This window comes from Triturus cristatus, chromosome 4_1, assembly GCF_964204655.1.
Source record: "Triturus cristatus chromosome 4_1, aTriCri1.1, whole genome shotgun sequence".
NCBI classification, from domain to species: Eukaryota; Metazoa; Chordata; class Amphibia; order Caudata; family Salamandridae; genus Triturus; species Triturus cristatus.
In genome coordinates this window covers 478,321,582-478,347,781 of record NC_140585.1, presented here as the reverse complement: position 1 = coordinate 478,347,781, position 26,200 = coordinate 478,321,582, and the positions used below count along the sequence as shown (strand labels likewise).

General features: G+C 55.7%; 1 protein-coding gene across 3 annotated transcripts in view; it reads left to right on the top strand.

Annotated features, from left to right (window-relative positions):
• Positions 1 to 26,200, top strand: part of PLCZ1 (phospholipase C zeta 1) — a 1,132,435-nt gene that overhangs the window by 956,576 nt on the left and 149,659 nt on the right. The gene's annotated exons all lie outside the window — the stretch shown is intronic.

Sequence of the window (26,200 nt, the reverse complement as noted above, 5' to 3'; positions counted from 1 at the left end):
GGGGCTGGTGTTTCTGGATTTTGGCCAGTGCAGTGTTGTTCAGGCAGTGTAGGGGGATGTGCTGGGGGTGGTGTTTCAGGGTTTAGGGCAGAGTAGTGGTGTTTGGGCAGAGTAGGGGGTCATGCTGTGGGAAGTGTTTCAGGGTTTAGGGCAGAGCAGTGGTGTTAGGGCAGTGTAGGGGGTTGTGCTGGGGCTGGTGTTTCAGGGTTTAAGGCAGTGCAGTGATGCTCGGGCAGTGTAGAGGGTCTTGCTGGGGGTGGTGTTTCAGGATTTAGGGTAGTGCAGTGGTGTTCGGGCAGTGTAGGGGGTCTTGTTGGGGGTGGTGTTTCAGGGTTTAGGGCAGTGGTGTTCAGGCAGTGTAGGGGCTCTTGCTGGGGTGGTGTTTCAGGGTTTAGGGCAGTGCAGTGGTGTTCAGGCAGTGTACGGGGCTTGCTGGGAGTGGTGTTTCAGTGTTTAGGGTAGTGGAGTGGTGTTTGGGCAGTGTAGGGGGTCATGCAGGGGGGGGTTCAGGGTTTAGGGTAGAGCAGTGATGTTCGGGCAGTGTAGGGTGTCATGCTGGGGCTGGTGTTTCAGGGTTTAGGGCAGTGCAGTGGTGTTCGGGCAGTGTGGGGGGTCGTGCTGGTGCTGGTGTTTCAGGGTTTAGGGCTGAGCAGTGGTGTTTGGGCAGTGTGGGGGGACGTGCTGGGGGTGGTGTTTCAGGGTTTAGGGCAGAGCAGTGGTGTTCGGGCAGTGTGGGGGGTGCTGCTGGGGGTGGTGTTTCAGGGTTTTGGGCAGTGCAGTGATGTTCGGGCAGTGTAGGGGTCATGCTGGGGGTGATGTTTCAGGGTTTAGGGTAGAGCAGTGGTGTTCGGGCAGTGTAGGGGTTCGTGCTGGGGTGGTTTTTCAGGGTTTAGGGCAGAGCAGTGGTGTTCGGGCAGTGTATGGGGTTGTGCTGGGGCTGCTGTTTCAGGGTTTAGGGCAGCGCAGTGGTGTTCGGGCAGTATAGGGGGTGGTGCAGGGGGTGGTGTTTCAGGGTTTAGGGCAGTGCAGTGGTGTTTGGGCAGTGTAGGGGGTCATGCTGGGGGTGCTGTTTCAGCGTTAAGGGCAGTGCAGTGGTGTTAGGGCAGTGTAGGAGGTCATGCTGGGTGTGGTGTTTCAGGGTTTAGGGCAGTGCAGTGGTGTTTGGGCAGTGTGAGGGGTCGTGCTGGGGCTTGTGTTTTAGGGTTTAGGGCAGTGCAGTGGTGTTCGGGCAGTGTAGGGGGTCGTGCTGGGGCTTGTGTTTTAGGGTTTAGGGCAGTGCAGTGGTGTTCGGGCAGTGTAGGTGGTCATGCTGGGGATGGTGTTTTCTGGTTTAGGGTAGTGCAGTGGTGTTCGGGCAGTGTAGGGGGTCGTGCTGGGGGTGGTATTTTAGGGTTAAGGGCGGTGCAGTTGTGCGCGGGCAGCGTAGGGGGTCGTCCTGGGGGTGGTGTTTCAGGGTTTAGGGCAGTGCAGTTGTGTTCGGGCAGTGTAGGGGGTCGTGCTGGGGGTGGTGTTTCATAGTGTAGGGCAGTGCAGTGGTGTTCGGGCAGTGTATGGGGTTGTGCAGGGGGTGGTGTTTCAGGGTTTAGGGCAGTGCAGTGGTGATCGGAAAATGTAGGGGGTCTTGCAGGAGTTGGTGTTTCAGGGTTTAGGGCAGTGGTGTTCGGGCAGTGTTGGGGGTCTTGCTGGGTGTGTTTTTTCATGGTTTAGGGCATGGGTGCAGTGGTGTTCGGGCAGTGTAGGGGGTTTTGCGGGGGTGGTGTTTCAGGGCTTAGGGCAGTGCAGTGGTGTTCAGGCAGTGTAGGGGGTCGTGTGGGGGCTGGTGTTTCAGGGTTTAGGGCAGTGCAGTGATGTTCGGGCACTGTAGGGTGTTAGAATCCGGGGCCTCTGGTTGGCACAGGTATGCACTTGCGACAAGCAGGGACCCTTTCCTCTAAGTCAGGGCAAAGGATTACTCTAAGAAAATAACCCCTGCTCACCCTCTAGGTAACGTGGCGCGAGCAGTCAGGCTAGATTCCAGAGGGCATCAGGTTAAGCATTCAAGGCGTCCCACAATAACCTCCAACCCACCACACAGAGACACCATACTGTATTTTGTAAAAATATAGTTCTTTATATCAAGCTCTTAGGCAGGCTTTAAATACAGTCTTCCACTTTAAAATGAGGTTCCTGATGTAAAACTCTTAGGCAGGCTTTAAATACAGTCTTCCACTTTAAAAGGGGGGTTCCAGTTACTTTTCTCAATGTTTTATGAGGCCACAGTTCTTAAAAAGGCAATCTTTAGTGCAATCTGCACTTTCTGGAGGTCTGTGCGCTTCGTAGCGCCTGTTGGGACGTGTCGTATGATTCCTCACGCTTCCCGCATGAGCACGCGTACTCGGACTCAAGCCGTACAGGCCGTACCTTCGTAGGTACGCGTCGTACGAGTCCGGTACGCCTCTTGCCACTCTTCACGCTTCCCGCGTGAGCCGCGTATAGTTACTTCAAGCTGTACAGGCCGTACCTTCGCCGGTACGCTTCCTCCGGGCCAAACGCGCACCGGACGTTCCTTTCCAAAGCTCACGCTTCCGGCGTGAGCAAGCTTACGGGGACGCTCCGTACAGGGCTGTACGGTCCGTACGGATGGCGGGACGGGGCGCACAGTACCTTGGATCTTGGCAGGGAGTTCGGGGCAGCCACAGCAGTCACAACAGGGGCGTCCCTCGTCGCAGGTGCAATCCTCTTCTGTAGGGGACCACGGAGTTTCGAGGGACGCCTCAGGACATCCACAGCTTACTTCGAGGTGCGAGGAAGGAGGGGCGGCTCGGGGGTTAATCCAGCGCGCAGCACTGCCTACGTTGTCCAGCGATGGCGACCCGGTGTGCTTTAGTCCTCACGGTGGGCTCTACAGCTCGGGGGCCACAGAACCTCGGTGCTCGGGGTCAGACAGTCTATTCTTCGCGTTGCGAGCTCCGGCTCGAGAGATGCAGCAGTTCACGTTGCTCAGGGGAGGCCGTCACGGTGCTCACAGCAGCACGGTCGGGTGGAGGTCACGGTGCTCGGAGAGAGGGGGCCCACAGGTTCTCTGGAGTCAGGATGGCAATTCACCAGCAGCAGCTTCTTTTTCCTCTGGGGGGGGTAGCGCCCACTGTTCCTGGGGCGCAGTTCAGGGGGCAAGTTCACAAGCAAGCCCTTGGAGATTGTTTTAAAAGCACAAGTTGAATTCAAAGTCCTTCTCAGTCTTTTCCTCCTCTTCTTCAGCAGCAAGGCACCCACCACAGGCCAGTCTCTCAGGCTTAGAGACAGTACTCCTCCATGCAGCTTTCCCAGGTCCTTCTCTTCGGGCAGAGGTTCTTCTTGGCATAAGCAGGATCTGCTTTCTTAGGAGCAGGGCTCCTTCTTTTATACACAGTTTCTTTTGTTCTTTGCCTCCAGGGGGCCTGTGCCTGGCTCAGTCCGGTTCTGAAGCACTTTGTTGTGGTTCCTTTCAGTGCACAGGGCAGAGACATCAGCCGCTCCACAGGGGGCGGAGCCAGCATTGTGGTGGCAGAGCACAGGTCTATTCAGAGTAAAGGTGTACTCCTCCCATCCATCCTGGTGTAATCTCTCTACCCACCACCTGGCAGCCAGCCGGTCTCCTGAAATTCCCCAGCCCTGCCCCTCACTGAAACTAGGCAGCACACACACACACAGCAGAGGTGGACTGAAATGGCTAAGCAAGTAAATACTAACTTTCTCAAAGTAGTATTTACAAACACAGGATATTAAAATGAACTTTACTAAAAGAAGTATTTTATCATTCTGAGTTCAGGCATACTAAACTTGACTTTCTACCATGCTCTCTGAGTCCGCTTGGATTATAGCGTGTAATAATTCCAGCAGCCCATTCTGGCCTATGGAGAGCAGGTAGCCTTCAATAGTGAAAAACGAAAATGGCTGTAATTCACTATTAGGACATGCCACACACATCAGGGCATGTCCTACCTAATGCGTACAATGCACCCTGCCCTTGGGCCTACCATAGGGGTGACTAATATGTAGTTAAGGGAAGGTTTAGGGACTGGTAAATAGGTGCACTTGCGCAGTCAGCATGACAGTACCAGGTTCTGCAATGACAGACCTTAGACACATTTTACTACGCCGCTTCTGTGGGTGGCACAACCAGTGCTGCAAGCCCACCAGCAGCATTTGTATTTACAAGCCCTGGCACTCCTGGTGCACTTTACTAGGGGCTGATAGGAAACCAAATAACCCAATCATGGAATCCCATGAACATCAACATTTTACCATAGGGAGAGCATATGTACCTTAGCACTGATCAGCAGTGGAAAGGTGCCCAGAGTCATAAAACGGCCAACAACAGGTCAGAAAAAAATACGGGAGGAAGGCAAAAAGTTTAGGGATGACCCTGCAAAAAGGGCCAAGTCCAACATGTTTCATGGTTTAGGGCATGGGTGCAGTGGTGTTCGGGCAGTGTAGGGGGTTTTGCGGGGTGGTGTTTCAGGGCTTAGGGCAGTGCAGTGGTGTTCAGGCAGTCTAGGGGGTCGTGTGAGGGCTGGTGTTTCAGGGTTTAGGGCAGTGCAGTGATGTTCGGGCACTGTCGGGGGTCGTGGTGGGGCTGGTGTTTCTGGATTTTGGGCAGTGCAGTGTTGTTCAGGCAGTGTAGGGGGATGTGCTGGGGGTGGTGTTTCAGGGTTTAGGGCAGAGTAGTGGTGTTTGGGCAGAGTAGGGGGTTGTGCTTGGGCTGGTGTTTCAGGGTTTAGGCAGTGCAGTGATGCTCGGGCAGTGTAGGGGGTCTTGCTGGGGTTGGTGTTTAAGGGTTTAGGGCAGTGCAGTGGTGTTCAGGCAGTGTAGGGTGTTGTGCAGCAGGTGGTGTTTCAGGGTTTAGGGCAGTGCAGTGGTGTTCGGGCAGTGTAGGGGGTCTTGCAGGGATAGGTGTTTCAGGGTAGTGGGTAGTGGTGTTCGGGCAGTATAGGGGAACTTGCTGGGGGTGGTGTTTCAGGGTTTAGGGCATGGGTGCAGTGGTGTTCGGGTAGTTTAGGGGGCCTTGCTAGGGGTGGTGTTTCAGGGTTTAGGGCAGTGGTGTTGAGGCAGTGATGGGGGTCGAGCTGGGGCTGGTGTTTGAGGGTTTAGGGCAGTGGTGTTCGAACAGTGTAGGAGGTCGTGCTGCAGATGGTGTTTCAGGGAATAGGGCAGTGCAGTGGTGTTCGGGCAGTGTAGAGGGTTGTGCTGGGGCTGGTATTTCAGAGTTTAGGGTAGTGCAGTGGTGTTCGGGCAGTGTAGAGGGTCATGCTGGGGGTGATGTTTCAGGGTTTAGGGCAGTGGTGTTCAGGCAGTGTAGGGGGTCTTGCTGGAGGTGATGTTTCAGGGTTTAGAGCAGTGCAGTAGTGTTCGGGCAGTGTAGGGGGTCTTGCTGGGGTGGTGTTTCAGGGTTTAGGCAATGGTGTTCGGGCAGTGTAGGAGTTCTTGCTGGGTATGGTGTTTCAGGGTTTTGGGCAGTGCAGTGGTATAGGGGCAGTGTAGGGGGTCGTGCAGGGGGTGGTGTTTCAGGTTTTAGGACAGTGCAGTGGGGTTCAAGCAGTGTAGGGAGTCATGCTGGGGGTGGTGTTTCAGGGTTTAGGGCAGTGCAGTGGTGTTCAGGCAGTGTAGGGGGTCGTGCTGGGTGTGCTGTTTCAGGGTTTAGGGCAGTGCAGTGGTCTTCGGGCAGTGGAGGGCGTAGTGCTGGGGCGGGTGTTTTAGGGTTAAGGGCAGTACAGTGGTTTTCAGGCAGTGGAGGTGTCGTGCTGGGGTGCTGTTTTAGGGCAGTGTAGGGGTGTTTGGGCAGTGGAGGGGATCGTGCTGGGGGTGGTGTTTTAGGGTTTAGGGCAGTGCAGGGGTGTTGGGCAGTGTAGGGGGTCGTGCTGGGGGTGGTGTTTTAGGGTTTAGGGCAGTGCATTGGTGTTCAGGCAGTGCAGGGGGTCGTTCTGGGGGTGGTGTTTTAGGGTTTAGGGCAGTGCAGTGGTGTTCGGGCAGTGTACAGGGTCATGCTCGGGGTGGGTTTTTAGTGTTTGAGGGCAGTACAGTGGTGTTCGGGCAGTGTAGGTGGTCATGCAGGGGGTGGTGTTTCAGGGTCTATGGCAGTGATATTTGGGCAGTGTAGGGGTTCTTGCTGGGAGTGGTGTTTCAGGGTTTAGGGCATGGGTGCAGTGGTGTTCGGGCTGTGTAGGGGGTCTTGCAGGGGGTGGTGTTTCAGGGTTTAGGCAGTGTAGGGGGCTTGCTGGTGGTGGTGTTTCAGGGTTTAGGGTAGTGGTCTTCGGGCAGTGTAGGGGGTCATGCTGGGGTGGTGTTTCAGGGTTTAGTGCAGTGGTCTTCGGGCAGTGTAGGGGGTCATGCTGGGGGTGGTGCTTCTGGATTTTGGGCAGTGCAGTGTTGTAAAGGCAGATTAGGGGATGTGCTGGGTGTGGTGTTTCAGGGTTTAGGGCAGAGAAGTGGTGTTTGGCCAGAGTAGGTGGTCGTGCTGTGGGTAGTGTTTCAGGGTTTAGGGAAGAGCAGTGGTGTTCGGGCAGTGTAGGGGGTCATGCTGGGGGTGGTATTTCATGGTTTATAGCAGTGCATTGGTGTTCGTGCAGTATAGAGGGTCATGCTGGGGCTGGTGTTTCAGGGTTTAGGGCAGTGGTGTTCAGGCAGTGTAGGGGGTCTTGATGGGGGTGATGTTTCATGGTTTAGGGCCTGGGTGCAGTGGTGTTCGGGCAGTGTAGGGGTTCTTGCAGGGTGTGGTGTTTCAGGGTTTAGGGCAGTGCAGTGGTGTTCGGGCAGTATAGGGGGTCGTGCAGGGGCTAGTGTTTCAGGGTTTAGGGCAGTGCAGTGGTATTCGGGCAGTGTAGAGAGTCGTGCTGGGGCTGGTGTTTCAGGGATTTGGGCAGTGCAGTTCTGTTCGGGCAGTGTAGAGGGACGTGCTGGGGTGGTGTTTCAGGGTTTAGGGCAAAGTAGTGGTGTTTGGGCAGAGTAGGGGGTCGTGCTGGGGGTAGTGTTTCAGGGTTTAGGGCAGTACAGTGGTGTTCGGCCAGTGAAGGGGTCGTGCTGGGGGTGGTGTTTCAGGGCTTAGGGCAGTGCAGTTGTGTTCGGGCAGTGTAGAGGGTCGTGCTGGGGGTAGGGTTTCAGGGTTTAGGGCAGTGCAGTGGTGTTCGGGCAGTGAAGGGGGTCGTGCTGGGGGTGGTGTTTCAGGGTTTAGGGCAGTGCAGTGGTGTCCAGGCAGTGTAGGGGGAGCTGCAAGCGATGGTGTTTCAGGGTTTAGAGCAGTGGTGTTTGGGCAGTGTAAGGGGTCTTGCTGGGGGTGGTGTATCATGGTTTAGGGCATGGGTGCAGTGCTGTTTGGGCAGTGTAGGGGGTCTTGCAGGGGGTGGTGTTTGTGGGTTTAGGGCTGTGCAGTGGTTTTCGGGCATTGTAGGGGGTCATACTGGGGTTGGTGTTTCAGGGTTTTGGGCAGTGCAGTGGTGTTCGGGCAGTGTCGGGGTCATGCTGGGGATGCTGTTTAAGGGTTTGGGGCAGTGCAATGGTGTTCTGGCAGTGTAAGAGGTCAAGCTGGGTGTGGAGTTTCAGGGTTTAGGGCAGTGCAGTGGTGTTCGGACAGTGTGAGGGGTCGGGCTGGGGTTTTATTTTTAGGGTTTAGGGCAGTGCAGTGGTGTTCAGGCAGTGTAGGGGGTCGTGCTGGGGCTTGTGTTTTAGGGTTTAAGGCAGTGCAGTGCTGTTTGAGCTGTGTAGGGAGTCGTGTTGGGGCTGGTGTTTCAGGGTTTTGGGCAGAGCAGTGGTGTTCGGGCAGTGTAGGGGGTCATGCTGCGGGTGGTGTTTCAGGGTTTAGGGCAGTGGTGTTCGGGCAGTGTAGATGGTCTTGCTTTAGGTGATGTTTCAGGGGTTAGGGTAGTACAGTAGTGGTCGGGCAGTTTAGGGAGTTCATGCTGGGGTGGGGTTTCAGGCATTAGGGCAGTGCAGTGGAGTTCCGGCATTGTATGGGATCGTGCTGGGGCTGGTGTTTTAGGGTTTAGGGCAGTGCAGTTGTGTGCGGGCACTGTAGGGGGTCATGCTGGGGCTGGTGTTTCTGGATTTTGGGCAGTGCAGTGTTGTTCAGGCAGTGTAGGGGGATGTGCTGGGTGTGGTGTTTCAGGGTTTAGGGCAGAGAAGTGGTGTTCGGGCAGAGTAGGTGGTCATGCTGGGGATGGTGTTTCATGGTTTAGAGCAGTGCAGTGGTGTTCGTGCAGTGTAGAGGGTCATGCTGGGGCTGGTGTTTAAGGGTTTTGGACAGAGCAGTGGCGTTTGGGCAGTGTAGGGGGTCGTGCTGGTGGTGGTGTTTCAGGGTTTAGGGCAGTTGTATTCAGGCAGTGTAGGTGGTCTTGCTGGGGGTGATGTTTAATGGTTTAGGGCATGGGTGCAGAGGTGTTCGGGCAGTGTAGGGGGTCGTGCTGGGGCTTGTGTTTTAGGGTTTAAGGCAGTGCAGTGCTGTTTGAGCTGTGTAGGGAGTCGTGTTGGGGCTGGTGTTTCAGGGTTTTGGGCAGAGCAGTGGTGTTCGGGCAGTGTAGGGGGTCATGCTGCGGGTGGTGTTTCAGGGTTTAGGGCAGTGGTGTTCGGGCAGTGTAGATGGTCTTGCTTTAGGTGATGTTTCAGGGGTTAGGGTAGTACAGTAGTGGTCGGGCAGTTTAGGGAGTTCATGCTGGGGTGGGGTTTCAGGCATTAGGGCAGTGCAGTGGAGTTCCGGCATTGTATGGGATCGTGCTGGGGCTGGTGTTTTAGGGTTTAGGGCAGTGCAGTTGTGTGCGGGCACTGTAGGGGGTCATGCTGGGGCTGGTGTTTCTGGATTTTGGGCAGTGCAGTGTTGTTCAGGCAGTGTAGGGGGATGTGCTGGGTGTGGTGTTTCAGGGTTTAGGGCAGAGAAGTGGTGTTCGGGCAGAGTAGGTGGTCATGCTGGGGATGGTGTTTCATGGTTTAGAGCAGTGCAGTGGTGTTCGTGCAGTGTAGAGGGTCATGCTGGGGCTGGTGTTTAAGGGTTTTGGACAGAGCAGTGGCGTTTGGGCAGTGTAGGGGGTCGTGCTGGTGGTGGTGTTTCAGGGTTTAGGGCAGTTGTATTCAGGCAGTGTAGGTGGTCTTGCTGGGGGTGATGTTTAATGGTTTAGGGCATGGGTGCAGAGGTGTTCGGGCAGTGTAGGGGTTCTTGCAGGGCATGGTGTTTCAGGGTTTAGGGCAGTGCAGTGGTGTTAGGGCAGTGTAGGGGGTCGTGCAGGGGCTGTTGTTTCAGGGTTTAGGTCGGTGCAGTAGTGTTCAGGCAGTGTAGAGAGTGGTGCTGGGGCTGGTGTTTCAGGGATTTGGGCAGTGCAGTTGTGTTCGGGCAGTGTAGAGTGACGTGCTGGGGTGGTGTTCCAGGGTTTAGGGCAGAGTAGTGGTGTTCGGGCAGAGTAGGGGGTCATGCTGGGGGTAGTGTTTCAGGGTTTAGGGCAGTGCAGTGGTGTTTGGGCAGTGTAGGGGGTCATGCTGGGGCTGGTGTTTCATGGTTTAGGGCAGTGTAGAAGGTCATGCTGGGGCTGGTGTTTTAGGGTTTAGGGCAGTGCAGTGGTGTTTGGGCAGTGGAGGGGTTAGTGTTGGGCTGGAGTTTTAGGGTTTAGGGCAGTGCAGTGGTTTTCGGGCAGTGGAGGGGGTCGTGCTGGACGTGGTGTTTCAGGGTTTAGGGCAGTGCAGTGGTTTTGGGGCAATGTAGGGGTCGTGCAGGGGGTGGTGTTTCAGGGTTTAGGGCAGTGCAGTGGTGTTCGGGCAGTGTAGGGAGTTCATGCTGGGGGTGGTGTTTCAGGGTTTAGGGCAGTTGTGTTTGGATAGTGTAGGGGGTCTTGCTGGGTGTGGTGTTTCAGGGTTTAGGGCAGTGCAGTGGTATTGGGACAGTGTAGGGGTCATGCTGGGGTTGATGTTTCAGGGTTTAGGGTAGTGCAGTGGAGTTCGGGCAGTGTAGAAGATCATGCTGGGGCTGGTGTTTTAGGGTTTAGGGCAGGGCAGTGGTGTTTGGGCAGTGGAGGGGGTAGTGCTGGGGCTGGTGTTTTAGGGTTTAGGGCAGGGCAGTGGTGTTTGGGCAGTAGAGGGGGTCATTCTGGGGTGGTGTTTTAGCGTTTAGGGTAGTGCAGTGGTGTTCGGGCAGTGTAGGGGCTCTTGCTGGCGGTGGTGTTTCAGGGTTTAGGGCATGGTTGCAGTGGTGTTTGGGCAGTGTAGGGTTTATTGCAGGGGGTGGTTCATGGTTTAGGGTGGTGGTATTCAGGCAGTGTAGGGGGTCTTGTTGGGAGTGGTGTTTCAGGGGTTAGGGCAGTGGTGTTCAGGCAGTTTAGGGGGTCTTGCTGGGGGAGGTGTTTCAGGCTTTAGGACAGTGCAGTGGTGTTTGGGCAGTGTAGGGGGTCATGCTGGGGGCAGTGTTTCAGGGTTTAGGGCAGTGCAGTGGTGTTCGGGCAGTGTAGGGGGTTGTGCAGGGGGTTTGCGATTGTTATGCGTCACACAAGCCCGGTTGTGACCTGTATATATATACACCCATGTAAACTAATTTCCAACTTTCAAACAATGGTGTATTTTAGGCTCGGGTAAATTTCAAACGAATCATGCCCTATTGTTTGAATTAAGTTGGTCTCACTAACTACACCTTAGTATCTGGTGATATGAGACATTCGCATGTTATGAATGTCGTCTGGATTTCACATTCGGCATTTTACCGAGGTGAAGTTACTCGGTTAAGATGGCGCCCATGTTCACGTTATGTTTTTAATGCGTTTGACGCACATTCACGTTCCATCAAAGCACGTCACACAAGCCGGGTCGGGGTGTGCATATATATACAGCCATTTAAACCTATCCTCCAAACTTTTCAAATAATGGCGGCAGGATTTTGTACTATCATGGTGCTCGGCGACAAGACGACGCAGCAATAGTGCGGTGCCCTTCCAGTATGGACTGATACTTTGAGGAAAGGATTACTGTGTCAGCTATCAGAACGCGACGTGCTCAACCGCATAAACACAGGATTCACACGGCATTAGGTATGTTCATTTCCGCAGCGCCCTGTATTCAGCCCTGAGCAGACATCATTACTAGGGGGTCTTATGAGTTGAGGCTTAGATATAGACTGCAGTACATGCAGTTAGCTGTTGTTGTTGGATAAGTTCACCGTAAATTATTACAGACACAGCTTTATCTAGATTCCGGCCCAATCAACCATAGTTATAATTCAATCCCGGGCCACACTAATTCTATAAGCACAACCAGAAGCTTGAGTCATTATTTCAAATTGCCGAAATTGTGGGATCTAAGTTCTTTTTGCAAGCTTAGGACCGATATTGTTTCCAGATACATTGATCCTACCATCACCAGTAACACATGGTTGTATTTATTATATAATTTCAGAATTTTTTGCCACTTCAAGCAAGTAAGCTCTCATATTCCTAGTGACTGTTGAAATAAAGGGTGAGTGTCCTCGTTTCCTCATCCCATTCCCTTATCAGGGCAGTGCAGTGGTGTTCGGGCAGTGTAGGGGTCCTGCTGGGGCTGGTGTTTTCTGGTTTATGGCAGTGCAGTGGTGTTTGGGCAGTGTAGGTGGTCGTGCTGGGGGTGATGTTTTAGGGTTTAGGGTAGTTCAGTGGTGTTCGGGCAGTGCAGGGGGTCTTGCTGGGGGTGGTGTTTTAGCGTTTAGGGCAGTGCAGTCGTGTGTGGGCAGTGTAGGAGGTCGTCCTGGGGGTGGTGTTTCAGGGATTAGGGCAGTGCAGTTGTGATCGGGCAGTGCAGGGGGTCGTGCTGGGGGTGGTGTTTCAGGGATTAGGGCAGTGCAGTTTTGATCGGGCGATGTAGGGGGACCGACTGGGGGTGGTGTTTCATGGTTTAGGGCAGTGCAGTTGTGATCGGGCGGTGTAGGGGGACGTGCTGGGGCTGGTGTTTCAGGGTTTAGGGCAGTGGTGTTCAGGCAGTGTAGGGGGTCTTTCTGGGGGTGATGTTTCATGGTTTAGGGCATGGGTGCAGTGGTGTTCGGGCAGTGTAGGGGTTCTTGCAGGGTGTGGTGTTTCAGGGTTTAGGGCAGTGCAGTGGTGTTTGGGCAGTGTAGGGGGTTGTGCAGGGGCTGGTGTTTCAGGGTTTAGGGCAGTGCAGTAGTGTTCGGGCACTGTAGGGGGATATGCAGGGTGTGGTGTTTCAGGATTTAGGCAGAGTAGGTGGTTGTGTTGTGGGTAGTGTTTAAGGGTTTAGGGCAGAGCAGTGGTGTTCGGGCAGTGTAGGGGGTCATGCTGGGGGTGGTGTTCCATGGTTTAGAGCTGTGCATTGGTGTTCGTGCAGTGTAGAGGGTCATGCTGGGGCTGGTGTTTCAGGGTTTAGGGCAGTGGTGTTCAGGCAGTGTAGGGGGTCTTGATGGGGGTGATGTTTCATGGTTTAGGGCATGGGTGCAGTGGTGTTCGGGCAGTGTAGGGATTCTTGAAGGGCGTGGTGTTTCAGGGTTTAGTGCAGTGCAGTGCAGTGGTGTTTGGGCAGTGTAGGGGGTTGTGCAGGGGCTGTTGTTTCAGGGTTTAGGGCAGTGCAGTAGTGTTCGGGCACTGTAGGGGGATGTGCAGGGTGTGGTGTTTCAGGATTTAGGCAGAGTAGGTGGTTGTGTTGTGGGTAGTGTTTCAGGGTTTAGGGCAGAGCAGTGGTGTTCGGGCAGTGTAGGGGGTCATGCTGGGGGTGGTGTTCCATGGTTTAGAGCAGTGCACTGGTGTTCGTGCAGTGTAGAGGGTCATGCTGGGGCTGGTGTTTCAGGGTTTAGGGCAGTGGTGTTCACGCAGTGTAGGGGGTCTTGATGGGAGTGATGTTTCATGGTTTAGGGCATGGGTGCAGTGGTGTTCGGGCAGTGTAGGGGTTCTTGCAGGGCATGGTGTTTCAGGGTTTAGGGCAGTGCAGTGGTGTTTGGGCAGTGTAGGGGGTCGAGCAGGGGCTAGTGTTTCAGGGTTTAGGGCAGTGCAGTGGTATTCGAGCAGTGTAGAGAGGCGTGCCGGGGCTGGTGTTTCAGGGATTTGGGCAGTGCAGTTGTGTTCGAGCAGTGTAGAGGGACGTGCTGGGGTGGTGTTTCAGGGTTTAGGGCAAAGTAGTGGTGTTCGGTCAGAGTAGGGGGTCGTGCTGGGGGTAGAGTTTTAGGGTTTAGGGCAGTGCAGTGGTGTTTGGGCAGTGAAGGGGGTCGTGCTGGGGGTGGTGTTTCAGGGCTTAGGGCAGTGCAGTTGTGTTCGGGCAGTGTAGAGGGTCGTGCTGGGGATAGGGTTTCAGGTTTTAGGGCAGTGCAGTGGTGTTCGGGTAGTGAAGGGGGTCGTGCTGGGGGTGGTGTTTCAGGGTTTAGGGTAGTGCAGTGGTGTTCGGGCAGTGTAGGGGGTGCTGCAAGTGATGGTGTTTCAGGGTTTAGAGCAGTGGTGTTTGGGCAGTGTAAGGGGTCTTGCTGGGGGTGGTGTATCATGGTTTAGGGCATGGGTGCAGTGGTGTTTGCGCAGTGTAGGGGGTCTTGCAGGGGTTGTTGTTTCTGGGTTTAGGGCAGTGCAGTGGTTTTCGGGCATTGAAGGGGGTCGTGCTGGGTGTGGAGTTTCAGGGTTTAGGGCAGTGCAGTGGTGTTCAGACAGTGTGAGGGGTCGTGCTGGGGCTTGATTTTTAGGGTTTAGGGCAGTGCAGTGGTGTTCAGGCAGTGTAGGGGGTCGTGCTAGGGCTTGTGTTTTAGGGTTTAAGGCAGTGCAGTGCTGCTCGAGCTGTGTAGTGAGTTGTGATGGGGCTGGTGTTTTCTGGTTTAGTGCAATGCAGTGGTGTTCTGGCAGTGTAGGGGGTCGTGCTGGGGCTGGTGTTTTAGGGTTTAGGCCAGACGCAGTGGTGTTCGGGCAGCGGAAAGGGTCGTGCTGGGGGTGTTGTTTAACGGTTTAGGGCAGTGCAGTGGTGAACGGGCAGTGTAGGGGTCATGCTGGGGGTGGTGTTTCAGGCTTTAGGGCAGTGCAGTGGTGTTCTGGCAGTGTAAGAGGTCATGCTGAGTGTGGTGTTTTAGGGTTTAGGGCAGTGCAGTGGTGTGCGGGCAGTGTAGGGGGTCGTCCTGGGGGTGGTGTTTCAGGGTTTAGGGCAGTGCAGTTGTGTTCGGGCAGTTTAGGGGGTCGTGCTGGGGTAGTGTTTCAGGGTTTAGGGCAATGCAGTGGTGTTCGGGCAGTGTAGGGGGTTGTGCAGGGGGTGGTGTTTTAGGGTTTAGAGCAGTGCAGTGGTGTTTGTGCAGTGTAGAGGGTCATGCTGGGGCTGGTGTTTCAGGGTTTAGGACAGAGCAGTGGTGTTTGGGCAGTGTAGGGGTCATGCTGGTGGTGGTATTTCAGGGTTTAGGGCAGTGGTGTTCAGGCAGTGTAGGGGTCTTTCTGGGGGTGATGTTTCATGGTTTAGGGCATGGGTGCAGTGGTGTTCAGGCAGTGTAGGGGTTCTTGCAGGGCGTGGTGTTTTAGGGTTTAGGCCAGTGCAGTGGTGTTCGGGCAGTGTAGGGGTTGTGCAGGGGCTGGTGTTTCAGGGTTTAGGGCAGTGCAGTGGTGTTTGACTTGGCCCTTCTGGCAGGTTCACCCCTAAACTTTTTGCTTTTACTGGTGACCTGGTGGTAGTGATTTTTGGTTTCTGCGCACTTTCCCTGTGTCCCAGAGTAAAGTGCGTGCGCACTCTGAGTGCATGTGGTGAGATAGGCTTTGCCCTCCCATAGGAATGCATGGGGAATGTATGTGCCCCTGGTAGTTCCTGATGCGTGCGGTGTGCAGGGTCGAGTCTGGTATGTGCGGACTCATGTGATTGAATGCTGCGCAATGATGTATGCAGCATGTATGTGTCTAGTGTGGAAGTGCCACTTCTAGACATGGCTGTGCGTGTGCTGTAAAGGTGCTGACACATGATTGGCTGGAGGTGGCTGGTGAGCCTGGCTCCAGGAGTCTGGATGGGTCTGCCCCGGTGGTGAGTGTTGAGATCAGCATGTGTGTTGTGAGGGAGTGGTGCACCTGGGTCCTATGAATAGGGCTGGGATTTCCCCACACAATGCTGGCTCCGCCCCCTGTGGTGCGACTGATGACCCTAGGCCTGCTAGTGAATAGAGTGAAGGGCTGAGCACATCAAGGGTGCTCCCCAACCAGCTGCGACTGGTTTTCCCCCTCACCCTGAAACAAGAACAAAGGGAAAAGGTGTATCAAAATGGGGCTGTGTCCCCACAGAAGTGTTCTCTTCCAGGATCCTGCCTGAGGGGGCTACTGCTGTTGCTGGGCCAGAGGACCGCCACTTGGACTACCTCCCTGCCTGGAGGCCCAGTGAGCTGGCTCTGGGCCCAGCCTTGCCCCACCCCCTGCCTACCTTCCTGAACTTTGCCAGGACCTTGTTGCTGGACCTTGCCTGCAAGCGCCTGGGAAGCGCAACACCTATTTGCTGAGGGGCGCCTTCATTTGTGGCCAGCAGCGCTGAAGTGCTCTTCCTAAGCGAGGGAATCCCCGGCGTAGGGATTCCCCCACTGTTGCCGTGTTTCGTGGCGGGTGCCCACCCCGCATTTTTGTGCTCGTTGGTGGGTGCCCACCCCGCTTATTTGGTTTTATCTCACGGCGGGTGCCCACCCCGCCGTTTATTTCTTATCACGAGGGAGCCTACCCATCTTACTGCCGAAAAATCACCGTTGCGGCCCGGTCCGAAACCGGAAGCCAGGCACCCGGCCTGTGGACGTGGGCGGGACTTCGAACAGGAAGCGGACGGGAGCCTACCCCGCGCTCCTGTGGCGGAAGGGAGGAAGCCGTGAGAAGAGAGAGAGAGACCCCGAGGAGCGGGAGCTCTCTTGTGCCGGCCGCCACCTGAGAGCGAGACACCTCCATGGAAGACCCTGCCTGGAGCCTCGCCCGTTCCCCAGTGAAGTCCCGGTCCCAGAGGGACCGGGCGAAGGAAGCCCCGCCGCGAGAGAAGTGCCGACGAGTGCTGCCAGTGAGTCTCGCAGGGCTGGGAGGCTCCGTGGGGGTGAAAGTAGCAAAAGTAGTGCCGGTCCCCAAACCCGGCTTCGGTCCTGAGTGGGGCTGCCGCTGCGGCCCGCTCCATCTGCAGGGGCATTTCTGTTGTGCTTGAGCCAGGCGCCAGGGCCTTGCAAGTGTCGGGCGGCCCCGGAAGGCAGCAGGCCGCCACAACGTTGCTTGGGATCCATTATTTGGTTAGAGCCCAGTGTGGCTCCACCATACGGGGGCATTTCTTTGGTGAGTAGAGCGGCCCCGGAAGGCAGCGGGCCGCTCCCACGTTTTGGGGCATATTTTAGTCCTAGAGCCCACGAGGCTCCCACATGTGACACGTTGGTTTCAAAGGCACCGTGGTGCCAGGTTCCTTTCTCCAGCTGCCCAGCACTTAGTGGGCAGCTGCAACGTTTGGGTTGTACCTTGTGCGCCCTGGCTTGCTCAGCCTGCGCAGTCGCGCCCTGATATTGCTGGATATTGGGCATTTCTGCACCCCCTGAGAGGCCAGTTGGCCTGGGGACAGTTTCTGGTGTTGTGCGCACTTTCCCTGTGTCCCAGAGTAAAGTGCGTGCGCACTCTGAGTGCATGTGGTGAGATAGGCCTGCCCTCCCATAGGAATGCATGGGGAATGTATGTGCCCCTGGTAGTTCCTGATGCGTGGGGTGTGCAGGGTCGAGTCTGGTATGTGCGGACTCGTGTGATTGAATGCTGCGCAATGATGTATGCAGCATGTATGTGTCTAGTGTGGAAGTGCCACTTCTAGACATGGCTGTGCGTGTGCTGTAAAGGTGCTGACACGTGATTGGCTGGAGCTGGCTGGTGAGCCTGGCTCCAGGAGTCTGGATGGGACTGCCCCGGTGGAGAGTGTTGAGATCAGCATGTGTGATGTGAGGGAGTGGTGCACCTGGGTCCTGTGAATAGGGCTGGGATTTCCCCACACAATGCTGGCTCCGCCCCCTGTGGTGCGACTGATGACCCTAGCCCTGCCAGTGAATAGAGTGAGGGGCTGAGCACATCAAGGGTGCTCCCCAACCAGCTGCGACTGGTTTTCCCCCTCACCCTGAACCAAGAACAAAGGGAAAAGGTGTATCAAAATGGGGCTGTGTCCCCACAGAAGTGTTCTCTTCCAGGATCCTGCCTGAGGGGGCTACTGCTGTTGCTGGGCCAGAGGACCGCCACTTGGACTACCTCCCTGCCTGGAGGCCCAGTGAGCTGGCTCTGGGCCCAGCCTTGCCCCACCCCCTGCCTACCTTCCTGAACTTTGCCAGGACCTTGTTGCTGGAACTTGCCTGCAAGCGCCTGGGAAGCGCTACACCTATTTGCTGAGGGGCGCCTTCATTTGTGGCCAGCAGCGCTGAACTGCTCTTCCTAAACGAGGGAATCCCCGGCGTAGGGATTCCCCCGCTGTTGCCGTGTTTCGTGGCGGGTGCCCACCCCGCATTTTTGTGCTCGTTGGCGGGTGCCCACCCCGCTTATTTGGTTTTATCTCACGGCGGATGCCCACCCCGCCGTATATTTCTTATCACGAGGGAGCCTACCCCTCTTACTGCCGAAAAATCACCGTTGCGGCCTGGTCCAAAACCGGAAGCCAGGCACCCGGCCTGTGGACGTGGGTGGGACTTCGAACAGGAAGGGGACGGGAGCCTACCCCGCGCTCCTGTGACGGAAGGGAGTAAGCCGTGAGAAGAGAGAGAGAGCCCCCGAGGAGCGGGAGCTCTCTTGTGCCGGCCGCCACCTGAGAGCGAGATGCCTCCATGGAAGACCCTGCCTGGAGCCTCGCCCGTTCCCCAGTGAAGTCCCGGTCCCAGAGGGACCGGGCGAAGGAAGCCCCGCCGCGAGAGAAGTGCCGACGAGTGCTGCCGGTGAGTCTCGCAGGGCTGGGAGGCTCCGTGGGGGTGAAAGTAGCGAAAGTAGTGCCGGTCCCCAAACCCGGCTTTGGTCCTCCTGAGTGGGGCTGCCGCTGCGGCCCGCTCCAACTGCAGGGGCATTTCTGTTGGGCCTGAGCCAGGCGCCAGGGCCTTGCAAGTGTCGGGCGGCCCCGGAAGGTAGCGGGCCGCCCCAACGTTGCTTTGGATCCATTATTTCGTTAGAGCCCAGTGTGGCTCCACCATACGGGGGCATTTCTTTGGTGAGTAGAGCGGCCCCGGAAGGCAGCGGGCCGCTCCCACGTTTTGGGGCATATTTTAGTCCTTGAGCCCACGAGGCTCCCACGTGTGACACGTTGGTTTCAAAGGCACCGTGGTGCCAGGTTCCTTTCTCCAGCTTCCCAGCACTTAGTGGGCAGCTGCAATGTTTAGGTTGTACCTTGTGCGCCCTGGCTTGCGCAGCCTGCGCAGTCGCGCCCTGACGTTGCTGGATATTGCGCATTTCTGCACCCCCTGAGAGGCCAGTTGGCCTGGGGACAGTTTCTGGTGTTGTGCCCTCTCCTGGGGTACATGATTGTTTTTACCTGTGCGTGTTGGCGCAAAATGCTTTCCTTTATGCTATGATGATTTCTAACTGTGCCTATGTGTAGGAGAGGGTTTTTCCTAATATAGGTTACACTAGTGAGGTCCTGGTTCCCTGCGCAATATTTTCCTAAGGTGGTTAGGGTTGCGTAGGTGGTACTTACCTGTTACCAGTAGTTACTGGTTGTGTGCTACATGTGTATTTTGTGCTACAGTAATTTTATATCCTATGTTCTAAGTGCTAAGTTCTAAAAGTGGTAATTCCTGACTGTGGTCCATGTGGCCCTGTCCCCTTTACATATAATCCCTTGTAAAATTCTGCCCAGTGCCAGTTGGCACAGTGTAAATTGTGTGAATAGTATCTAATGTGTTTTGGTATAATACAAAGGCTAATTTGATATAATACCTTGTGTGGAGTTTCCTTTGTGGTGTGCCTTGGGTGTTGTTGCTGGTTGCGCACACAAACGCTTTACACATTGCCTCCGGGATAAGCCTGACTGCTCGTGCCAAGCTACCAAGGGGGTGAGCAGGGGTTATCTTTGGCGTGTAACTCCCCAGCCCTGACTAGAGTGGTGGTTTCTGCCTGGCTTTGGCGCAAGCCCTAGCCAACCAGAAATCACATTTCTAACAAGTGGTATTTGGGCAGTGTAGAGAGTCGTGATGGGGCTGGTGTTTCAGGGATTTGGGCAGAGCAGTTGTGTTCGGGCAGTGTAGAGGGCTGTGCTCGGGTGGTGTTTCAGGCTGTAGGGCAGAGTAGTGGTGTTCGGGCAGAGTAGAGGGTTGTGCTGGGGGTAGTGTTTCAGGGTTTAGAGCAGTGCAGTGGTGTTAGGGCAGTGGAGGGGGTCATGCAGGGGGTGGTGTTTCAGGCTTTAGGGAAGTGCAGTGGTGTTCAGGCAGAGCAGGGGGTTGTGCTGGGGGTGGTGTTTCAGGGTTTAGGGCAGTGATGTTTGGGCAGTGTAGAGGGGGTTTTGCTGGGGCTGGAGTTTCAGGGTTTAGGGCAGTGCAGTTGTGTTCGGGCAGTGTAGGGGGTCGTGCTGGGGCTGGTGTTTTAGTGTTTAGGGCAGTGCAGTGGTGTTTAGGTAGTGTAGGGGGTCGTGCTGGGGCTGGTGTTTCAGGGTTTAGGGCAGTGGTGTTCTGGCAGTGTAGGTGGTCTTGCTTTAGGTGATGTTTCAGGGGTTAGGGCAGTACAGTAGTGGTCGGGCAGTTTAGGGAGCTCATGTTGGGGGTGGCGTTTCAGCGTTGAGTGCAGTGGAGTTCGGGCAGTGTAGGGGGTCATGCTGGGTGTGGTGTTTCAGAGTTTATGGCAGTGCAGTGGTGTTCGGGCATTGTAGGGGTCGTGCTGGGGCTGGTGTTTTAGGGATTAGGGCAGTGCAGTGGTGTGCGGGCAGTGTAGGGGGTCGCCCTGGGGGTAGTGTTTCAGGGTTTAGGGCATTGCAGTAGTGTTCGGGCACTGTAGGGGGTCATGCTGGGGCAGGTGTTTCTGGATTTTGGCCAGTGCAGTGTTGTAAAGGCAGTGTAAAGGGATGTGCTGGGTGTGGTGTTTCAGGGTTTAGGGCAGAGAAGTGGTGTTCGGGCAGTGTAGGGGGTCATGCTGGGGGTGGTGTTTCATGGTTTAGAGCAGTGCATTAGTGTTCGTGCAGTGTAGAGGGTCATGCTGGGGCTGGTGTTTCAGGGTTTAGGGCAGTGGTGTAAAGGCAGTGTAGGGGGTCTTGATGGGGGTGATGTTTCATGGTTTAGGGCATGGGTGCAGTGGTGTTTGGGCAGTGTAGGGGTTCTTGCAGGGCGTGGTGTTTCAGGGTTTAGGGCAGTGCAGTGGTGTTCAGGCAGTGTAGGAGGTCGTGCAGGGGCTAGCATTGCAGGGTTTAGGGCAGTGCAGTGGTATTCAGGCAGTGTAGAGAGTCATGCTGGGGCTGGTGTTTCAGGGATTTGGGCACTGCAGTTGTGTTTGGGCAGTGTAGAGGGACGTGCTGGGGTGGTGTTTCAGGGTTTAGGGCAAAGTAGTGGTGTTCAGTCAGAGTAGGGGGTCGTGCTGGGGGTAGTGTTTCAGGGTTTAGGGTAGTGCAGTGGTGTTTGGGCAGTGAAGGGGTTCGTGCTGGGGGTGGTGTTTCAGGGTTTAGGGCAGTGCAGTTGTGTTCAGGCAGTGTAGAGGGTCGTGCTGGGGATAGGGTTTCAGGGTTTAGGGCAGTGCAGTGGTGTTCGGACAGTGAAGGGGGTCGTGCTGGGGGTGGTGTTTCAGGGCTTAAGGCAGTGCAGTTGTGTTCGGGCAGTGTAGAGGGTCTTGCTGGGGATAGGGTTTCAGGGTTTAGGGCAGTGCAGTGGTGTTCGGGCAGTGAAGGGGGTCATGCTGGGGGTGGTGTTTCAGGGTTTAGGGCAGTGCAGTGGTGTTCGGGCAGTGTAGGGAGAGCTGCAAGCGATGGTGTTTCAGGGTTTAGAGCAGTGGTGTTTGGGCAGTGTAAGGGGTCTTGCTGGGGGTGGTGTATCATGGTTTAGGGCATGGGTGCAGTGGTGTTTGGGCAGTGTAGGGGGTCTTGCAGGGGGTGGTGTTTCTGGGTTTAGGGCAGTGCAGTGGTTTTCGGGCATTGTAGGGGGTCGTGCTGGGGTTAGTGTTTCAGGGTTTTGGGCAGTGCAGTGGTGACCGGGCAGTGCCGGGGTCATGCTGGGGATGCTGTTTAAGGGTTTAGGGCAGTGCAATGGTGTTCTGGCAGTGTAAGAGGTCGTGCTGGGTGTGGAGTTTCAGGGTTTAGGGCAGTGCAGTGGTGTTCAGACAGTATGAGGGGTCGGGCTGGGGCTTGATTTTTAGGGTTTAGGGCAGTGCAGTGGTGTTCAGGCAGTGTAGCGGGTCGTGCTGAGGCTTGTGTTTTAGGGTTTAAGGCAGTGCAGTGCTGTTCGAGCTGTGTAGGGAGTCGTGTTGGGGCTGGTGTTTTCTGGTTTAGGGCAATGCAGTGGTGTTCAGGCAGTGTAGGGGATTGTGCTGGGAGTGGTGTTTTAGGGTTTAGGGCAGTGTAGTGGTGTTTGGGCAGCGAAGGGGTCGTGCTGGGGGTGTTGTTCAAGGGTTTAGGGCAGTGCAGTGGTGTGCGGGCAGTGTAGGGGGTCATGCTGGGGTTGGTGTTACAGGCTTTAGGGCAGTGGTGTTCTGGCAGTGTAAGAGGTCATGCTGAGGATGGTGTTTTAAGGTTTAGGGCAGTGCAGTTGTGTGCGGGCAGTGTCGGGGGTCGTCCTGGGGGTGGTGTTTCAGGGTTTAGAGCAGTGCAGTGGTGTTTGTGCAGTGTAGAGGGTCATGCTGGGGCTCGTGTTTCAGGGTTTTAGACAGAGCAGTGGTGTTTGGGCAGTGTAGGGGTTGTGCTGGTGGTTGTATTTCAGGGTTTAGGGCAGTGGTGTTCAGGCAGTGTAGGAGTCTTTCTGGGGGTGATGTTTCATGGTTTAGGGCATGGGTGCAGTGGTGTTCGGGCAGTGTAGGGGTTCTTGCAGGGCGTGGTGTTTCAGGGTTTAGGCCAGTGTAGTGGTGTTCGGGCAGTGTATGGGGTCGTGCAGGGGCTGGTGTTTCAGGGTTTAGGGCTGTGCAGAGGTATTCGGGCAGTGTAGAGAGTCGTGATGGGGCTGGTGCTTCAGGGATTTGGGCAGAGCAGTTGTGTTCGGGCAGTGTAGAGGGACGTGCTTGGTGGTGTTTCAGGGTTTAGGACAGAGTAGTGGTGTTCGGGCAGAGTAGAGGGTCATGCTGTGGGTAGTGTTTCAGGGTTTGGGGCAGTGGTGTTAGGGCAGTGGAGGGGGTCATGCAGGGGTTGGTGTTTCAGGCTTTAGGGCAGTGCAGTGGTGTTCAGGCAGAGCAGGGGGTTGTGCTGGGGGTGGGGTTTCAGGGTTTAGGGCAGTGATGTTTGGGCAGTGTATGGGGGTTTTGCTGGGGCTGGAGTTTCAGGGTTTAGGGCAGTGCAGTTGTGTTCGGGCAGTGTAGAGTGTCGTGCTGGGGCTGGGGCTGGTGTTTCAGGGTTTTAGACAGAGCAGTGGTGTTTGGGCAGTGTAGAGGTCGTGCTGGTGGTTGTATTTCAGGGTTTAGGGCAGTGGTGTTCAGGCAGTGTAGGAGTCTTTCTGGGGGTGATGTTTCATGGTTTAGGGCATGGGTGCAGTGGTGTTCGGGCAGTGTAGGGGTTCTTGCAGGGCGTGGTGTTTCAGGGTTTAGGCCAGTGTAGTGGTGTTCGGGCAGTGTATGGGGTCGTGCAGGGGCTGGTGTTTCAGGGTTTAGGGCTGTGCAGAGGTATTCGGGCAGTGTAGAGAGTCGTGATGGGGCTGGTGCTTCAGGGATTTGGGCAGAGCAGTTGTGTTCGGGCAGTGTAGAGGGACGTGCTTGGTGGTGTTTCAGGGTTTAGGACAGAGTAGTGGTGTTCGGGCAGAGTAGAGGGTCATGCTGTGGGTAGTGTTTCAGGGTTTGGGGCAGTGGTGTTAGGGCAGTGGAGGGGGTCATGCAGGGGTTGGTGTTTCAGGCTTTAGGGCAGTGCAGTGGTGTTCAGGCAGAGCAGGGGGTTGTGCTGGGGGTGGGGTTTCAGGGTTTAGGGCAGTGATGTTTGGGCAGTGTATGGGGGTTTTGCTGGGGCTGGAGTTTCAGGGTTTAGGGCAGTGCAGTTGTGTTCGGGCAGTGTAGAGTGTCGTGCTGGGGCTGGGGCTGGTGTTTCAGGGTTTTGGTCAGAGCAGTGGTGTTCGGGCAGTGTAGAGGTCGTGCTGGGGTGGTGTTTCAGGGTTTAGGGCAGAGCAGTGGTGTTTGGGCAGTGTAGGGGTTGTGCTGGTGGTTGTATTTCAGGGTTTAGGGCAGTGGTGTTCAGGCAGTGTAGGGGTCTTTATGGGGGTGATGTTTCATGGTTTAGGGCATGGGTGCAGTGGTGTTCGGGCAGTGTAGGGGTTCTTGCAGGGCGTGGTGTTTCAGGGTTTAGGCCAGTGCAGTGGTGTTCGGGTAGTGTAGGGGGTCGTGCAGGGGCTGGTGTTTCAGGGTTTAGGGCTGCGCATAGGTATTCGGGCAGTGTAGAGAGTCGTGATGGGGCTGGTGTTTCAGGTATTTGGGCAGAGCAATTGTGTTTGGGCAGTGTAGAGGGACGTGCTTGATAGTGTTTCAGGGTTTAGGGCAGAGTAGTGGTGTTCGGGCAGAGTAGAGGGTCATGCTGTGGGTAGTGTTTCAGGGTTTGGGGCAGTGGTGTTAGGGCAGTGGAGGGGGTCATGCAGGGGGTGGTGTTTTAGGCTTTAGGGTAGTGCAGTGGTGTTCAGGCAGAGCAGGGGGTTGTGCTGGGGGTGGGGTTTCAGGGTTTAGGGCAGTGATGTTTGGGCAGTGTATGGGGGTTTTGCTGGGGCTGGAGTTTCAGGGTTTAGGGCAGTGCAGTTGTGTTTGGGCAGTGTAGGGGGTCGTGCTGGGGCTCGTGTTTCAGAGTTTATGGCAGTGCAGTGGTGTTCGGGCAGTGTAGAGGGTCGTGCTGGGGCTGGTGTTTCAGGGTTTTGGGCAGAGCAGTGGTGTTCGGGCAGTGTAGTGGTCGTGATGGGGGTGGTGTTTCAGGGTTTAGGGCAGTGGTGTTCGGGCAGTGTAGGTGGTTTTGCTTTAGGTGATTTTCAGGGGTTAGGGCAGTACAGTAGTGGTCGGGCAGTTTAGGGAGCTCATGCTCGGGGTGATGTTTCATGGTTTAGGGCAGTGCAGTGGAGTTCGGGCAGTGTAGGGGGTCATGCTGGGTGTGGTGTTTCAGAGTTTATGGCAGTGCAGTGGTGTTTGGGCATTGTAGGGGGTCGTGCTGGGGCTGGTGTTTTAGGGTTTAGGGCAGTGCAGTGGTGTGAGGGCAGTGTAGGGGGTCGCCGTGGGGGTAGTGTTTCAGTGTTTAGGCAGTGCAGTAGTGTTCGGGCACTATAGGGGGTCATGCTGGGGCTGGTGTTTCTGGATTTTGGGCAGTGCAGTGTTGTTCAGGCAGTGTAGGGGAATGTGCTGGGTATGGTGTTTCAGGGTTAAGGGCAGAGAAGTGGTGTTTGGGCAGAGTAGGTGGTCGTGCTGTGGGTAGTGTTTCAGGGTTTAGGGCAGAGCATTGGTGTTCAGGCAGTGTAGGGGTCATGCTGGGGGTGGTGTTATATGGTTTAGAGCAGTGCAGTGGTGTTCATGCAGTGTAGAGGGTCATGCTGGGGCTGGTGTTTCAGGATTTTGGACAGAGCAGTGGCGTTTGGGCAGTGTAGGGGGTCGTGCTGGTGGTGGTGTTTCAGGGTTTAGGGCAGTGGTGTTCAGGAAGTGTAGGTGGTCTTGCTGGGGGTGATGTTTAATGGTTTAGGGCATGGGTGCAGAGGTGCTCAGGCAGTGTAGGGCTTCTTGCAGGGCGTGGTGTTTCAGGGTTTAGGGCGGTGCAGTGGTGTTCAGGCAGTGTAGAGAGTGGTGCTGGGGCTGGTGTTTCAGGGATTTGGGCAGTGCAGTTGTGTTCGGGCAGTGTAGAGGGAAGTGCTGGGGTGGTGTTTCAGGGTTTAGGGCAGAGTAGTGGTGTTCGGGCAGAGTAGGGGGTTGTGCTGGGGGTAGTGTTTCAGGGTTTAGGGCAGTGCAGTGGTGTTTGGGCAGTGTAGGGGGTCGTGCTGGGGCTGGTGTTTCATGGTTTAGGGCAGTGCAGTGGTGTTAGGGCAGTGTAGAAGGTCATGCTGGGGCTGGTGTTTTAGGGTTTAGGGCAGTGCAGTGGTGTTTTGGCAGTGGAGGGGGTCGTGCTGGTCGTGGTGTTTCAGGGTTTAGGGCAGTGCAGTGGTTTTGGGGCAGTGTAGGGGTCGTGCAGGGGGTGGTGTTTCAGGGTTTTGGGCAGTGCAGTGGTGTTCGGGCAGTGTAAGGAGATCGTGCTGGGGGTGGTGTTTCAGGGTTTAGGGCAGTTGTGTTCGGATAGTGTAGGGGGTCTTGCTGGGTGTGGTGTTTCAGGGTTTAGGGCAGTGCAGTGGTGTTTGGGCAGTGTAGGGTTTATTGCAGGGGGTTGTTCAGGGTTTAGGGTGGTGGTATTCAGGCAGTGTAGGGGTCGTGTTTCAGGGTTTAGGGCAGTGGTGTTCGGGCAGTGTAGGTGGTCTTGCTTTAGGTGATGTTTCAGGGGTTAGGGCAGTACAGTAGTGGTCGGGCAGTTTAGGGAGCTCATGCTGGGGGTGGTGTTTCATGGTTTAGGGCAGTACAGTGGAGTTCGGGCAGTGTAGGGGGTCATGCTGGGTGTGGTGTTTCAGAGTTTATGGCAGTGCAGTGGTGTTCGGGCATTGTAGGGGGTCGTGCTGGGGCTGGTGTTTTAGGGTTTAGGGTAGTGCAGTAGCGTGAGGGCAGAGTAGGGGGTCGCCGTGGGGGTAGTGTTTCAGTGTTTAGGCAGTGCAGTAGTGTTCGGGCACTGTAGGGGGTCATGCTGGGGCTGGTGTTTCTGGATTTTGAGCAGTGCAGTGTTGTTCAGGCAGTGTAGGGGGATGTGCTGGGTGTGGTGTTTCAGGGTTTAGGGCAGAGAAGTGGTGTTTGGGCAGAGTAGGTGGTCGTGCTGTGGGTAGTGTTTCAGGGTTTAGGGCAGAGCAGTGGTGTTCGGGCAGTGTAGGGGTCATGCTGGGGGTGGTGTTATATGGTTTAGAGCAGTGCAGTGGTGTTCATGCAGTGTAGAGGGTCATGCTGGGGCTGGTGTTTCAGGATTTTGGACAGAGCAGTGGCGTTTGGACAGTGTAGGGGGTCGTGCTGGTGGTGGTGTTTCAGGGTTTAGGGCAGTGGTGTTCAGGCAGTGTAGGTGGTTTTGCTGGGGGTGATGTTTAATGGTTTAGGGCATGGGTGCAGAGGTGATCGGGCAGTGTAGGGCTTCTTGCAGGGCG